At 44.8% G+C, this 13,331-nt stretch overlaps 1 long non-coding RNA gene across 1 annotated transcript; it reads right to left on the reverse strand.

Moving 5' to 3' along the window:
• Positions 1 to 257: 257 nt before the first annotated feature.
• LOC311517532 lies at positions 258 to 6,219 on the reverse strand. Its single transcript, XR_014710730.1, has 5 exons — positions 6,071 to 6,219; positions 3,895 to 3,982; positions 2,526 to 2,649; positions 793 to 841; positions 258 to 472 (listed from the first exon to the last, which is right to left on the reverse strand). It is a non-coding gene; the product is annotated as an uncharacterized lncRNA (long non-coding RNA).
• Positions 6,220 to 13,331: the final 7,112 nt, after the last annotated feature.

A 13,331-nucleotide genomic window follows, 5' to 3' on the forward strand; every position in this document is an offset into this window, starting at 1 on the left:
ATACCAGAAACAGATAGTACTTGCAGCAACCTCAAGAAATAAAAATCTACCCATAAGAGCACATTGAAATCTACCGAGATATGTGAATCCTGGTTTATAAATACCCTTGAGTGCTATTAACATACGATTGGGGATTTTTAGGATATTTTATTTTATGTTTAATTTTAGAAAGATAAATAAGATTGCTTTCTAAAGGACAAGAATGATAGAAACAGCCCCCTTGCCTCCCACCAACACACACACGCACTTCAACATGATGCTTTCACATCAGCTTGCTTTTATTAAAAGGGGAGTAACAAATCTTATATGGGTGCTAAAAGAGCTCCCTTCTAAATTCCTCCAGCTCACAAGGTTCTTTAAAGCCCAAATGAACAGCAGCACTTCAGGATTGCAGTAGGATCTGATTATTTTAGAAGCAAGCGGCTGTCTCCCAGATCCCTGAGATTCTGCTTACACAATTTCAGAAAATCTCCTGTACAAAGAAAAGAGAATCAGATTTTTTGATGTTTTCCTACAGAACAAGGACAATATGATGTTTCATTTTGAATCAAATGGCATGGGAGTAATTACCCTTTCACTGAATGGTGAATGAAGAGGTTCTGGGTTAACCCAAGCACAGGGAATCCATTGTCCCGACTGCAACACTCTGTTACAGCAGTGGTTCTCAATCAGGGGGTCAGGGCCCCCTAGGGGGCCACAAGCAGGTCTCAGGGGGGTCCACCAAAATAAACAGGGCTTCAGCCCCAAGTGGCAGACCCGGGGAAGGAATGTCACCTCCACTCCCTGACTCACCTTAGAGGGCCATCAAGCCTGTGGGTTATCACCAGCAAGAAATTTCCCACTGCGTCAGTAAAACAAAAAAAAAATCAGTTTTTCATTTTTGTACCTATATTATCCTTTTATTTTTTATATTTATATTATATACTGTATGTGTGTGTGTTTAACTGTATAACGATCAGTTTAAGGCAGCTTTTAATCTACTAAAGATGCAGAAAAACAGTTGTGGCACAGGTGGGTGGTGGAGATTTTATAGCCTGTTAAGGGGTTGGGAGGGGGAGCATCACAAAAATCCGTGAAAACCCTGTGTTACAGAGTTTCTAAGTGGATAGTATCCAATATGTATCCAAATGGGAGAACTAGCTGCCTATACAGAGCACACTATGGAAAAGCACAATTAACACCCTTGTAAACAGCTGTTCTGTCAAACACACCTTGTCTACAGCTGAAGCTAAAATGAGACATACTTACACAGGTGATAGAAAATGAACTGAAAAAAATGCAGAAAATTCCAATTCCACCTGAAGTCTGACTCTGTTCTGGTGGCAGCTTGATGCTAGCAGCTGTGCCGGGTGAGATCATGGATCTCTGGGACTGCTCAGTGAATTGGCCAAGAAATCAGCACTGCAGTTGGTAGCATGGCCACTCCAGCCTAGTCCCTGGCTCCCACTCTGCAGGCCCAAGGAGCTGCCAGCATCACATCTCTTGCCCTCTGTAGCGGGGTGGTTACCCGCTCCTGCCCTGTTGGGCTTAAAAGCCAGCCCTGGGAGAGACCCAGGGCTGAGGGCAAGAAAAGCTAGGTGGATTGGGGAAATGGCCGCAGCTGGGCCTATAAAGGGGTTGCTAGGCTGAAGCTTAGCCAGAGTCTCTCTCTGCATTCAGAGAGGGAAGGGCCTGGCTGTAGGGACCTGAGGGAGTACCGAGAGTGGAGCAGGGCTGAGGGGGAAAGGCCAGGGGAGCTCTGGCCTGGAAACCCCCAGGCTGCGAAGCCTAGATTAAGGCCTGTTAGGTACTGGAGTTTCAAGGGGGCAGCCCACAGGTAGACAGAGGCAGCAGGTCCAAACCCCCTCGCCTGTGATGAGTGGCTGATACACTGCAGTCTGCCCCGGGGAGCGGGGCTAAGCAATGACTGGCAACAGCCAAGACTGAGGTGAGGGGGGGTAGTGGGTGGGGGTTCCCTGGGGAGGGGAGACCCTCAGGAATTGGTGGGGTTTACTGCCCGGGGGCAGCACCCCAGAGGGAGGAGCCACCGGGTCCTGGGAGGGACTGGGGCTAGCGGTAAGGCAGATCACCAGACAGCAGAGGGTGCTCCAGAGGCTGATGAGCTAATTCCCAAGGACAACCAGCAGGAGGCGCCGCCAGGTGAGTACGGCTCTATTACACCCTCAATCTCGTATTTTAGTAGGCTGGAAAGACTCTCACTCTCCCAGTTGTTTCTCTATGACCTGTTCCTGCTGCAGCATACAGTCAGCAACAAACAGAACAGGTATAGGATGGGCCGCAGATCTGCAAGGTGGCTGAATTAACTTTACGGAAGAACCTTCATGCTTAAAACATTCACATTCATTTGGAACAATGTTAACATTCTTGTCACCAAGATTTTTATAATTACCTCCCCTGGTTTGCAAAAGGGGGAAAATAAAGGGCTAAAAGCTGAGCTGCTTTAAGGACAGGAGGATTCATCAGCTCCTAAATGAAAAGAGAGTACTGAACACTGCAGGGTCTCCCTTATGGAACACGGAGCTTACCTTCGACAGCAATGGCCAAAAACGCATTTGCCAAGGTATCTAGTATAGTACGGACATTTCCAAAAGTGACATTGACCCCCACGGTTTCTACATGCATGGTGGGTCAGCAGACCATGGGAGAAACCTGACAAAGAAAAAGCCTTAATCATCATTCTGTAATGCAGGGTAAATTACAGTTATGATTCCAAGATGACAGGCATTTCTCATTCACTGAGACCTGACCAAGTCTGCCCAATTATCTTCCCGTTCAAAAGTTTATCATGGCTTCAGTACAATTTCAGTGGTTGTACTTCTACTCCTGTTCAATGGCAGCATCTAAGAAAAGAATGGGGTGATTTAATTAAACATTGGCATTGACTTTCCAGCTGCAGATTTTAGAACCACAGCTCTCAGCATGGACATCCTTCATTGCCCAATGCCCTTAAGGGATGAAAAGCAAGGGGCTGCCTGCATTGCTTACTTCCCTTTGAGGCTGATGTATGGTTTTGATTCCGTCAGGCTCTGACAATGATGTGCCAGGCAGTATCATCAATGCAGTTTGGCTAAGTAGGGTTGAACTGTCTCAGTGCTGGGTTGGATGACTACAAAGATTTGAAAGAGATTGACCTGAGAGAGTCCCTTCCAGGTTTGAATGCTTGCCTGTCTCTGAGATTCTGCTCAGAATTTCTTCACAAGGCACACTCAGGAATTGTTCTTTCATGACCGATCGCCAGTGTTCGGTTATACCTGATTGACGTGCTATTTTGAGAAGGCAGCCCAAATGTGCACAGCCAAATCTTTTAGAATATTTAGTTTAGAACATTTGTTGTGTTTTCACAAAACTATCTACAGCCAACGGATAGAAACTGAACTCCTACATGATGCATTGTCATGTCTGCAAACACTGTCCCATCCACTGAGATGAACAGCTGCCATTTTGGAGATCTGGGTTCTGTGTCCAGCAGCATAACCTCTGAGTAGGACATGAGACCTGATTTCATAAGAAGTCAGGGGGTGAAAAGCATAGAATTATTAAGTCAGCAGCAGAAGTTATATCTCCTGGTTCCTAGCTCTGTGCATCTTCTCCCAAACCCAAAGAGATATTGAAAGGAGTTGTCCAGACTTCATTCATCAGTATCCCATCCAGATTCTGTGATTGCCCATTGTAAGAAGAGTACATGCTGTGCAGATAGAATGGGGGTCTCAGGCAGCAAGCCTCAGCAAAATCTGAGGAAAACACTGAGGGGACATGGATTTTTTTTTCTAACTGGTCATAATTCAGTCAGATCTGAATTGTTTTTCTTGCTGGCAGGTGCAAGTGCACCTAAGAAAAGGTAAGAAATTATTTTCTACTCAAAAGTATAATTGCTTGTTTTCTTTCACATCTTACCTGGGGCATCCATGAGCACCAAGAAGACAATAGCAGAGAGCAGGTAAAGGAACTTCATGGCTGAAGGTCGGCTGGGAACTGAGCGTCACTGGAGAGGAGAGACACCAAGATAGAGAGAAGACACTGGGGAATGTGACCTGCTGAGCTGTACAAATATTACTTTAATCAAAATAATATTTTAATGTGTGTTCTGATCATCCACACAGTACCACAGATGTCCTAGGAGGATTTCAGATAAATACAATTCTATGAAGCAAGATATATTTTAAAAATAGAAGTTCTGTAAATAATTTTAATTCAACAATTACTTACATTGCATTTCTCATTGAAATCGCTTTTTCCTTAGCCAAAGTACAGAGTGCAGAATTATTGCACATTTAAGTGCTTTATTGCCCAAAATAGAATTGAAAACAATTAAGAAATTACAGAGAGCAAAATAAAGGTGGTTGGATGCTCATGTTTATGAAATTTCTAAAAATTATTTCATCATGTGATGTTACAATTAACCAAAAAAAAAATCACATCAGTTCATTTCAGGTGTTATCTCAATCTTATTACTGAGGAAAACCTTATCCTAGTTCTTTACTACACTGGGGAGGTGACTTTGCTACCAACATTGAAGTAGGAATGTTTAAATGCAGATTCTTATTCATTTTAGATCAGTCTGTTCAACAATGGAATCATGGGAGTACCTGTGCCATTGCAACCAGAGAACTCCAAGGTTAGAATGAGAAAATCAGACAGATTATTTAAGCACTAAGACTGACAATTCAAGTAGGTCTCACACATTAAGCCCTAGGCATATAATGCACATAATGGTTTAAATCAGCTACCTTCAACTTGACTCAAAGTTGGTCCAGATGCTCCTCCTTCATGATGGGGAAAGGCAGGCGGGCAAATTTCAGTGGGTGGCATTGTGACACTGTATAATTACTGAATTCCTAGAAGGCTCAACACTATACCCTGGAAAGCGTGACATGCCCCTCCCCCAGTCGGAGACCCTCTCATTTTGCAACGATTCCAATTTCTCTGGAATTTTACCAGTAACCTTCGGTCTTAGGCCACTTTTACCAAACATTCAAAGCTGACTAAATATTCAAATAGTGGAAACAAGGTTTCCCTTACCAGCCAATTCAAAGCTTCTTCCTCTTTCTTTCAAAGTGCAGAGTGGAGAATTATTGCACATTTACATACTTTATATGCTTTAACACAGCACTTAAAAGCAATAAGAAATTATAGAAAGAAGAAGAAAGGTGGTTAGATGATCATCTTTATGCTATTTTCCAGTCCTCACAGAGATGGTGGAGGGAACCGGCCCCACCCCTCACGATCTGTAACTGCGCTTACAGAGCCCAGGGCTGACAGTGCTTGGAAGCACTGAAGCAGCACAAAAGAGATTTCTGTCTCATGTGGATACAGCCCCTCTTCCTGCATCTCTCCTTCTTTCCTTCCCCTTTTCAGTCCTCCACCCTCCTGTCAGCCTCCCTTCATTCCCTGCCCTCCTGCCCTGCTCTCTTTTGCTGAACTCCTCTTCTATCTCCACTGTTCTTTCTCTCCCTCAGCCCTTCTCCTTTCAGTCTTCACCTTAACCTTCTTATCTGTTTGTTTCTTGCTTGTTATCTCTCTCTCTCCCTCCCCCCACCTTTTCTCTTCTCCGCTACCTTCTCCATCATCCCCCTCCACTCCCTTGCTCTTTGTCCTTGTCCTTAACTCCAGAAATATTCCCAAATTGTAGATCCCAGAGGCTTAAGGTTAGTTCATCAATGGGTGATTAACTAACACAGGGCTAACACAGGGCTGCAGGGAGGACACGCTCTGAATTTGGATAACTAGTATTTCCCAATAAAAGGAACTTGGATAACTGGAATTATTCTGGAGATGGTTTTAACTCAGGTAGCTTTTAAATAACCAACTTTTCATTCTGAGTAAACATAACGTGTAGCTTTTTACTTCTCCATTCAAAGTGGTATGAAGGCATGTTCTCAAGCTCAGCCTCTCAGGACACTAAGTGGTTTCTCGAAATACCTAAAAAGTTCTCTTAGGTAGTTCACTTACTCAAGGGGTTATGACAAATGTGTTCGTCTTCTCTCTCTGGATCTCACAGCCATCTTCTTAGCCAGGACTTTAAAGGAAGAATTAAAAGGATGATTATGAGAGAAGTTACTATAATACTTACCAGACAGGGAGTGCTCTCAGTGGCCAGGTGATGACTGTCCTGCTCGCTGTCTCTCTCGTCCAGATATTTCAGCTTCAGGGAGTGACACTTTGACCAAACCAGCCGGTTTTATACAGTAACTGAAGGCTTGTTTTCTTCTTGGCAAAGCTGCTGTCAGCCAATCAGAAAATGACCCCTGCTTCTGCGGAGGATTTGAACTGTCCAGCCACAATTTGGACGTTGGAATTCTTGCAACTCTGTGGAAAATTCCATGGTCTTTGTGCAAAACATCTTGTGCCATCCCGGATTGTGTAAGATACGTTCGGCCACTGTGGTTAGTGCAAAATGTCTTGGGACATATAACGAACTCCTGCTGGTTTAGCTCTGATCAGCAACTTACTTCTGCAGGCCACTTCCCAGGGGCCTGCCTGCAGTGTGGTGCTTGGCCAACTTGACATGATTTCATGTCAAACCCTCAGTCTCAACAATAATAGTCAAAATGGTAAAAAGTACAGACACAAATTGTGCCTACTGGTGCTAAGCACCTCGCAGGGTTGGTCTCATTCACATGAATCAGGTAGGGGAGAAGAAGACGTGATTGGGCTTCACGCTCTGCCTTGGAAAATGTAAGAAAAATTGAAAAGCTTCTTTGACTGATATCAAAAGTACAGGGCTGCTTGCACCTCTGTGCTCTCACTGGTCTCTGAATGTCCCCCTTAGGCATGAGGCACTGGGCACTGTCCTGTCCTAGAATGGAATTACACAAGTCTCCCACTCTCAGCATATGTCTACCCTGCAATCGGATGTCTGATTCCAGCACACGTACACACACCTGAAATAGCTTTGGTCTAGCTACCTGAGGTACCAATAGCAGCGATGCCACAGAAGCTGAAGCTCGCAACTCAAATATGTATCCAGGGCCCTGGATAGACTTCTGCAGCCCATGCTGCTGTCCAAGCTGCCATGGCTTCACTGCTATTGTTATAGTTTATCCAGCTAGCTAGATAAAGCTAGCTTGGGTACATCTAAATGGGCTGCAGTCACACCTCGGACTGTCGTGCAGACCTACCCTGTGACCAGGGTTTACATACAACACCCCGTCTACACCAACCACTTATTACCATACAGGTCTGGCTCACTAGTGCCACTTGCCTTTGGGAGCTTGTGACAAAAGCTATATACTGGCAAACAAACTTCTGAGGACAAGTGGATTTATTTAACAAGTGTAAGAAAGAATTAATGTAATGTTAGATCGGCTTCTCTCCTGAGTGCCTTGTTCAGGTTTGTAATATGTCTTTGGAAGGGGTTTGGAGCAGGGGTGACCTGTCCATCTAATTCCTCAGTCATTACACCCTACTGCAGTTGTCTAGTCGGTGGAGGGAGGCAGCAGTTACCTCTTTCTCCACAGAGACAGAATGGAGACACTGGATGCTTCCATGCCAAGTGGGGAAACAAGAAAGAGGCACATCAGCCTGACTGGCCAGCTCAGTCCTCTTCTTTCCACACAGGTGCTGGTTTCCCTCCAGCTGCTGACTGGAACTCAAGCATCTGCCTTTAATTGCAACCTGGCTGTAGCACTGATGAACACACCTGGGCTTGGGAGGAGCTGGAAACTGTGGGTGTAGCAATTTGGGATAGACAAACAGCTCCAGATAAATAACAATCAACCTCTGCACAAACAATAAGAAACACCTCCTCTTCACCTTTCTCTGCCAACAAACCTCATCTTGGCCTCCTTTGAGAACCGACTGGATGGTGGAGTGAACCTTTACTGAAGTTTGAGGAAGATTCACCTGCCCTTGTAATGCTCTCATCCCTTGTTGATATTTAATCCAGGTTACTGCCAGTTAATTGGAAAGGAGAAAATTACATTGAGCCTGTGCCCCATTTTGCCACTTTATAAGGCATCCGTGAACCTGAAGGACTTTCTTTTTGAAAGTGTTTTTTTTTTCTCCTTATGATCTAACTTAGACATATCAGGAAAGTCAAGTCTGGTCTTCACTCTTTTGCTGGAGGTCTCTTTGGGGAGCACAGAGAAATGTCTGTCAGGTCCCTCTGCCCCGCAATGAAAGGGTCAATTTGTGGCATCTTCAACCACAATTTTCTCCTAACTACTTAAAAACCATTAGAAGGAAATAGTTGTTAACAACAACAACAATACACACACAGTTTTAATCCCTTCCTTGGTACTTGTGCTGTCCTAACCTTACCAGTTTTCTTCTTTGTGCATGAGTCTATCTATCTGGTCCCACAGCATACACCTGGCCATTTACCTAAAGATATCAGAGAGGCTAGATGCCCAGTAGAGCATATCACAACAGAAAGTATTTGGAAGAAAGTGAAGCCATTGATTGGAATGAGCTCTCTCCTATCCTGTATAGATGAACTGTAGGAACAGACCTCCTGAGCAGACCTTCTTTGCATGGACGCACCTGATTTGCCGCAGTGATACATTTTGGCTGGTTTTGATTAAAATTCACTTACACTTAGATGCAGGGGTCATGAAATCACAGTGGTCTCTTCTGCCCTGAGAATCTATCAATCTGTGAAATGTTGTTCTTTTTATTGTTACTGAAGGGCAGGAGAATTGGATTCAATATGCCCTAATGGAGGGGTCACCAAAAGTGTGAACTCACTCCCTGTGTGGGGCAGTGAGCCAACTCCAACTGAAGAATAAAATTAGGGGGAGAAATGTTTATGTTTGGTGAGGAGTCTGTCTAAGGGTTTTAGAGGCTATTTGACCTTTCTCTTCCAGTGTTTAAAGAAGGAGCCAACTACACTCAATTACAAGCCTTTGTCACTTATTACTAACCAGGAGCAGTGAAAATGTTGATAAAGGCATCTAGGGTCTTTTGCTATTGTACAGTATTAGGCTGTCTCCTGAATTCTATTGAATATGGAAGATGCTTTCTAGCAGATGTTGGCTGTTCTAGGTAAGCTCAGCGTTCCACAAGGGAGACGCAGCCACATGAAGAGAAATATTTGCTCCTCTCCTTCTTACATCTTAGTCTGTTGTTTAATGCTCTTGGGGGCTCAGCACACATGCCCCAGCCCAGGAACAGGCAGGAAAAGAAGCTTTTAGCTATTTCTGTGTATCTCAGATCTTGGGGTCCCTGGGGGCTGCAGTAGCCCCAGCATGTATGAGAACCTCCCAAGTGGCTGCTCTTCCTTAACAGCAGCTTTGCCGTTGCTGTCTGTGGTAGGCCTGGGCCAGCTGACTCAAGCTTAGGTTGAGGGACTGTTTAATTGCAGTGTAGATGTTCAGGGTTTTCTGGAGCCCAGGCTCTAGGTCCCTTCAAGGTGGGAAGGTCCTACAGCTCCGGCTGCAGCTCAACCCCGGAAGTCTACACCACAATTAAACAGCACCTTACCCTGACCACCAGGAGCCCAAGTCTGTTGACCACAGGCCAACAACTGGTGTCTAATTGCAGTGTAGACATACCTTAGATGTAACAGCCCACAGTGACACCGTTTACCTCAAAGTAGCACCCTGGAGCCCCCATATTCATCACTGTCTTATAATTATGATATTTATTGTGCAAACTGTACCTCGTGAGGTATCACTTTAAAAGCCTTGATCTGCTGAATGCTAATATCCTTTTGGATTGTATGTATTATCATTGTTTGTGAATTTATGAAGTATTGTTATATGTGTCACTGAAATACATTAAGAGGTTGGGAATGCCCACAACCAACCTTTCAATTACAACAAAAGTAGCCATCATCAGTCAGATGAGCATTAATGGCTCATCAACACCCAATCCACTATCCCAGAGTCTTCTTGGGGAAGGCATGTACGCCATGGGGGTGGACTAACCCTGTCACTGGGAGGATCTTTCTAGCCTCTGGAAGAAAGTAAAAAAGAGGGAAAGTGACATCATCACTTGGGTTCTCTCCCCCCACCCCCATCTTAACACCTGGCAGAACATCTGAAAGACAAAGACTTTGAACTGGGGAAGTTGGTCCCAGGCTGGAAGTTGGTCCAGCCTGTGTATTGAGGACCTGTGCTTGCTTGTATCTTTTGTTAGGGTGAAACACTGCTTGGTTCAAATCCAGCTTAGTCTGTTTAAGTTAGGGTTTAGACTGGAAATTTATTTTTGTTCTTAGGTAACCAGCTTTGATCTCTGTGCCTGTTACTTATAATCACTTTACAATCTATCTTTTGTAGTTAGTAAATCTGTGTTATATTTCACTTAAAACAGTGTGTTTTGGTTGAAGTGCTTGGGAAATCTCAGCTCAGATTACAAAGGTTGGTATGTGTCTTCTCCACTGAGGGAGTGACAAACTATTTCATTAATTTGCACTGCCCAGGGCTGGATCTGGGTGGAACCGGCTAGAGCCTCTCTATTGGTAGTTCATGAGTAGCTGGGAGACCATTTATGTAACTCATTTGGGTGTCTCCCTGCCTGTGGATGGCTAAGAACATAACATAAGAACATAAGAACGGCCATACTGGGTCAGACCAAAGGTCCATCCAGCCTAGTATCCTGTCTTCTGACAGTGGCTAATGCCAGGTGCCCCAGAGGGAATGAACAGAACAGGTAATCATCAAGTGATCCATCCCCTGTCACTCATTCCCAGCTTCTGGCAAACAGAGGTTATGGACACCATTCCTGCCCATCCTGGCTAATAGCCATTGATGGATCTAGCCTCCATGAATTTATCTAGTTCTTTTTGGACTGTTTTGGTTTTGGCTTTCACAACATCCTCTGGCAAGGAGTTCCACAGGTTGAGTGTGCGTCGTGTGAAGAAATACTTCCTTTTAGTTTTTTTAAACCTGCTGCCTATTCATTTCATTTGGTGACCCCCTAATTCTTGTGTTATAAGAAGTAGTAAACAACACTTCCTTATCTCCTTTCTCTATACCAGTCATGATTTTATGGCTGTGGATGTGCAGTGCCTGTCATAGGCTTGGAGCTTGATATCAGCATTCTAGTGTGACAGCCAGCCCAGAGGGTGCATTTGGAAGACTCAGTGGTCCCACAGCCCAGGTTGCACCCCAGAGACCCCATCACAGTGGGTACATCTACCTGAGCTGGAAATGACACTTCAACCTCCCATGTAGACACACGCTTAGAAGATGGGACAGCTGAAAAGCTCTGTGCAGCTGATGAAGGGAGAGGACTCATAATCCATGATCTATCTACATTTCTAAAGTCTATAACTGGCACACCTGGCTCTCATCTACTAGATGACACAGACAACAGAAAGATGCTCCTACTAATTGAGCATCACCCTTAAAGTAGGAACCACATCCCAGTTTAGGGTTTTCACCATTTGAACTTGTATATGGCCGTGAGGTTAAGGGGCCATTACAGCTGGTGAAGCAGCAATGGGAGGGATTTACACCTTCTCCAGGAACTAACATTCTGGACTTTGTAACCAACCTACAAAACACCCTCCAAACCTCTTTAGCCCTTGCTAAAGAAAACTTACAGGATGCTCAAAAATAGCAAAAAGCCTGGTATGATAAACATGCCAGAGAGCATTCCTTCAAAGTAGGGGACCAGGTCATGGTCTTAAAGGCGCTCCAGGCCCATAAAATGGAAGCATCTTGGGAAGGGCCATTCACGGTCCAAAAGCGCCTGGGAGCTGTTAATTATCTCATAGCATTCCCCACCTCCAACTGAAAGCCTACCATATTAATTCTCTAAAGCCCTTTTATTCCAGAGAATTAAAGGTTTGTCAGTTTACAGCCCAGGGAGGAGACGACGCTGAGTGACCTGAAGGTGTTTACTACGAAGGGAAATGTGCTGGTGGTGTGGAAGAGGTGAACCTCTCCATGACCCTTGAGCATATGCAGCGATAGCAGATCAAGGAGCTGTGCACTAGCTATGCGCCGACGTTCTCAGCCACCCCAGGACTGACTGAACGGGCATACCACTCCATTGACACAGGTAATGCTCGCCCAATTAAAGTCCAACCTTACCGGGTGTCTCCTCAAGCTAAAACTGCTATAGAACGGGAGATCCAGGATATGTTACAGATGGGTGTAATCTGCCCCTCTGGAAATGCATGGGCATCTCCAGTGGTTCTAGTTCCCAAACCAGATGGGGAGATACGTTTTTGCGTGGACTACCGTAAGCTAAATGCTGTAACTCGCCCAGACAACTATCCAATGCCACGCACAGATGAACTATTAGAGAAACTGGGATGGGCTCAGTTCATCTCTACCTTGGACTTAACCAAGGGGTACTGGCAGGTACCGCTAGATGAATCCGCCAAGGAAAGGTCAGCCTTCACCACACGTCGGGCTATATGAATTGAATGTACCCCCTTTCAGGCTGCGAAATGCACCCGCCATCTTCCAAAGACGTGTAGTTGGTCTCCTAGTGGGATTAGGAGAATATGCAGTCACCTACCTTGACGATATGGCCATATTTTTGGATTCCTGGGCAGAGCACCTGGATCATCTACAAAAAGTCTTTGAGCGCATAAGGGAGGCAGGACTAACTGTTAAGGCTAAGAAGTGTCAAATAGGCCTAAACAGAGTGACTTACCTTGGACACCAGGTGGGTCAAGGAACTATCAACCCCCTACAGGCCAAAGTGGATGCTATCCAAAAGTGGCCTGTCCCAAAGTCAAAGAAACAGGTTCAATCCTTCTTAGGCTTGGCCGGTTATTACAGACGATTTGTACCGCAATACAGCCAAATCGCCGCCTCACTGACAGACCTAACCAAAAAGAAACAGCCAAATGCCGTTCAGTGGACCGAAGAGTGTCAGAAGGCCTTTAACCAGCTTAAAGTGACACTCATGTCTGACCCTGTACTAAGGGCCCCAGACTTTGACAAACCGTTCCTAGTAACCACAGATGCATCCGAGCGTAGTGTGGGAGCAGTTTTAATGCAGAAAGGACCAGATCAAGAATTCCCAGCAAAAAACTGTCTGAGAGGGAAAGCAATTGGTCAGTCAGTGAAAAAGAATGTTACACCATTGTCTACGCTCTGGAAAAGCTACGCCCATATGTTTGGGGACGGCGTTTCAACCTGCAAACCGACCATGCTGCACTACAGTGGCTTCACACTATCAAAGAAAATAACAAAAAACTTCTTCGGTGGAGTTTAGCTCTCCAAGATTTTGATTTCGACATCCAACACATCTCAGGAGCTACTAACAAAGTGGCTGATGCACTTTCCCATGAAAGTTTCCCAGAATCAACTGGTTAAAATCGTCCTTGAGATGTGGAAAATATTGTTAGTCTTTATGTACTTGGTAGTATATTTAGAGGTGCATGTGTCTTATTAACTCTGTTTTTTTTTTTAAGCTCCAGGAACAAATCC

The sequence above is a fragment of the Lepidochelys olivacea genome, assembly GCF_965140295.1.
Source record: "Lepidochelys olivacea isolate rLepOli2 genome assembly, chromosome: 3".
Lineage (NCBI taxonomy): Eukaryota > Metazoa > Chordata > Testudines > Cheloniidae > Lepidochelys > Lepidochelys olivacea.